At 59.0% G+C, this 3,474-nt stretch overlaps 1 non-coding gene across 1 annotated transcript in view; it reads right to left on the reverse strand.

Moving 5' to 3' along the window:
* The window catches only part of LOC128631104 (18S ribosomal RNA), a 1,872-nt gene extending 1,614 nt beyond the window's left edge, over window positions 1-258 (reverse strand). Inside the window, exon 1 of the ribosomal RNA XR_008395252.1 lies at window positions 1-258. This exon is cut by the window's left edge and continues 1,614 nt beyond it. This is a non-coding gene — a ribosomal RNA (18S ribosomal RNA).
* Between the last annotated feature and the right edge of the window lie 3,216 nt (window positions 259-3,474).

Here is a 3,474-nt window from a genome sequence, read left to right on the forward strand (position 1 = left end):
CCACGGATGGGTTTTGGGTCTGATAAATGCACGCATCCCCAGCCCGGCTCCCCCGAGAGGGAGAGGAGGGTCAGCGCTCGTTTGCATGTATTAGCTCTGGAATTGCCACAGTTATCCAAGTAACGTGTGGAGCGATCAAAGGAACCATAACTGATTTAATGAGCCATTCGCAGTTTCACTGTACAGTCCGTGTGCACTTAGACCTGCATGGCTTAATCTTTGAGACAAGCATATGTTACTGGCAGGATCAACCAGGTAGCGCCGGGAGCCCCGGGTGGGTGGGGGTCACGCCGCGCGGCCCGCCGCCCTCCCCCGGCGCGGGGGCGGGCGGACGAGGGCCGGCGGCGGACGCGCTTTTTTTTTTTTTCTCTCTCGCTCGGTCGGGCTGGCGGACCTAGGAAAACTGTGATCCTCCGCGGGCGGGCCGGCCCGGGCGGCGCCCCCGTCCCCGCGTGCTGCGGTTGCCGGGGGGCCCCGGGCCGGCCGGACCCCGAAGCGTAGGGCCGACTGAGTCGGGACGTAGGGGACCGGCCGTATACGACTCTCTCCGAGAGGGGGGGGCTCTCGCTCTCCCCGTCACGGCTCCGGGTCCGGGAGGACCCGTCGACGTTCGGGTTCGCGGGGACGACACGCGGGGCGGGGTAGCGACCGCCGTGCCCATAGCGGCCGAAGCCGGGCAGGAGCCTACCCCAGGCGTGCGACGTATTCGTATCTACCAGGGTTGAGAGAAAGACCGCGGAGCCGCCTCCGCGTTGGTCTCTTCTCTCGGGGGCGCGCGACGACCGTGGTCGGAAGTGCTCGGTTCTTGCACCCCGGAGGGGAAAACCGCACTTTGGCGCGGGCGAGAGCGAAAGGAAGAGGGCCGGGTCCTCCGGGAGGGCCCCGAGAGACAGACGTCGAAGCCGCCTTCGCGGTCCCTTCTCTCGGACGGCGTCGCCCGGCACGACCGCCGCCACGAAGTGCTTGGACCCCGTCGATTCCTACGATCGCTCACAAGCCCGACGGCACCCCTCCGCGAAACCCCACCTCTGCGGACGCCGTCCGGACGAGGGACGGGGCGCGGGGGCGGCCCGGGGGGGCGCGCGTCGGGTCGGGGGGCGAAACGCGGAGAGGGCGCCCGGTCCTTGCACCCCGGAGGTGAAAACGGCACTTAGGAAAAAGTTCAGGACTCTGAACGGACGACGGGCGAAAGCGGAACCGTCCTCCGTGGAAGGCCCACGCGAGACGGACGCGGAGGCCGCCCTCCCGGTCCCGTCCCCGGGCCTCCCGCTCACTCCCCTCGACCTCACCACCACCGGGCACTCCGAGAGACGGGGGAGAGCGGAGCTCTGAAAACGGCGAAAATGGAAGAAATCAGAAGCTCCGCGGGCTATCCGGGGACCGGGGAGAGACGCGGGAGCCGCCTCGGGCGCCTCTTCCCTCGGACGGAGTAGCCGGGCATAACCGCCATCCCGGAGTGCTTGGACCCCGTCAATTCCTACGATCGCTCATGAGCCCGACGGTACCCCTCTGGAAACCACCCCGAGTGAGGGTCCTCCGGCCGAGGGGCGAGCCCGAAGAAGTGCACTCCGGCCGGGATGCGGGATCGGGGGAGAGCGCCTGGTTCTCACGCCCCGACGGTGAAAACCTCACTTTGAAAAAATTTCGGACTTAGAAAAATTTTCGGACTTAGAAAAATTTTCGGACTTAGAAAAATTTTCGGACTTAGAAAAATTTTCGGACTTAGAAAAATTTTCGGACTTAGAAAAATTTCCGGACTTAGAAAAATTTTCGGACTTAGAAAAATTTCCGGACTTAGAAAAATTTTCGGACTTAGAAAAAAAAAAACCCCACCGGAGACACTGAGCACCACCAGGGGCTTCAGCTATGGGCTTCCCCAGGCACAGTGCACTATTTTCGGGCAAAATGGTCAACCTCCACAGACATTTCCCTTGAACCGAGCTCCATCAGGGGCATCAGCTATGGGCTTCCCCAGGCATGATGCACTATTTTCGGGCAAAATGGTCAACCTCCAGAGACATTTCCCTTGAACCGAGCTCCATCAGGGGCATCAGCTATGGGCTTCCCCAGGCATGATGCACTATTTTCGGGCAAAATGGCAGACTTCCAGAGACATTTCCCTTGAACCGAGCTCCATCAGGGGCTTCAGCTATGGGCTTCCCCAGGCATGATGCACTATTTTCGGGCAAAATGGCAGACTTCCACAGACATTTCCCTTGAACCGAGCTCCACCAGGGGCTTCAGCTATGGGCTTCCCCAGGCATGATGCACTATTTTCGGGCAAAATGGCAGACTTCCACAGACATTTCCCTTGAACCGAGCTCCACCAGGGGCTTCAGCTATGGGCTTCCCCAGGCATGATGCACTATTTTCGGGCAAAATGGCAGACTTCCACAGACATTTCCCTTGAACCGAGCTCCACCAGGGGCTTCAGCTATGGGCCTCCCCAGGCACTGTGCACTATTTTCGGGCAAAATGGTCAACCTCCAGAGACATTTCCCTTGAACCGAGCTCCACCAGGGGCTTCAGCTATGGGCTTCCCCAGGCACAGTGCACTATTTTCGGGCAAAATGGTCAACCTCCAGAGACATTTCCCTTGAACCGAGCTCCATCAGGGGCATCAGCTATGGGCTTCCCCAGGCATGATGCACTATTTTCGGGCAAAATGGCAGACTTCCAGGGACATTTCCCTTGAACCGAGCTCCATCAGGGGCTTCAGCTATGGGCTTCCCCAGGCATGATGCACTATTTTCGGGCAAAATGGCAGACTTCCACAGACATTTCCCTTGAACCGAGCTCCATCAGGGGCATCAGCTATGGGCTTCCCCAGGCATGATGCACTATTTTCGGGCAAAATGGCAGACTTCCAGAGACATTTCCCTTGAACCGAGCTCCATCAGGGGCTTCAGCTATGGGCTTCCCCAGGCACTGTGCACTATTTTCGGGCAAAATGGCAGACTTCCACAGACATTTCCCTTGACCCGAGCTCCATCAGGGGCTTCAGCTATGGGCTTCCCCAGGCATGATGCACTATTTTCGGGCAAAATGGTCAACCTCCAGAGACATTTCCCTTGAACCGAGCTCCATCAGGGGCATCAGCTATGGGCTTCCCCAGGCATGATGCACTATTTTCGGGCAAAATGGCAGACTTCCAGGGACATTTCCCTTGAACCGAGCTCCATCAGGGGCTTCAGCTATGGGCTTCCCCAGGCATGATGCACTATTTTCGGGCAAAATGGCAGACTTCCACAGACATTTCCCTTGAACCGAGCTCCATCAGGGGCATCAGCTATGGGCTTCCCCAGGCATGATGCACTATTTTCGGGCAAAATGGCAGACTTCCAGAGACATTTCCCTTGAACCGAGCTCCATCAGGGGCTTCAGCTATGGGCTTCCCCAGGCACTGTGCACTATTTTCGGGCAAAATGGCAGACTTCCACAGACATTTCCCTTGACCCGAGCTCCATCAGGGGC

The sequence above is a fragment of the Ictalurus punctatus genome, unplaced genomic scaffold (genome assembly GCF_001660625.3).
Source record: "Ictalurus punctatus breed USDA103 unplaced genomic scaffold, Coco_2.0 Super-Scaffold_197, whole genome shotgun sequence".
In the NCBI taxonomy this organism is placed as follows: domain Eukaryota; kingdom Metazoa; phylum Chordata; class Actinopteri; order Siluriformes; family Ictaluridae; genus Ictalurus; species Ictalurus punctatus.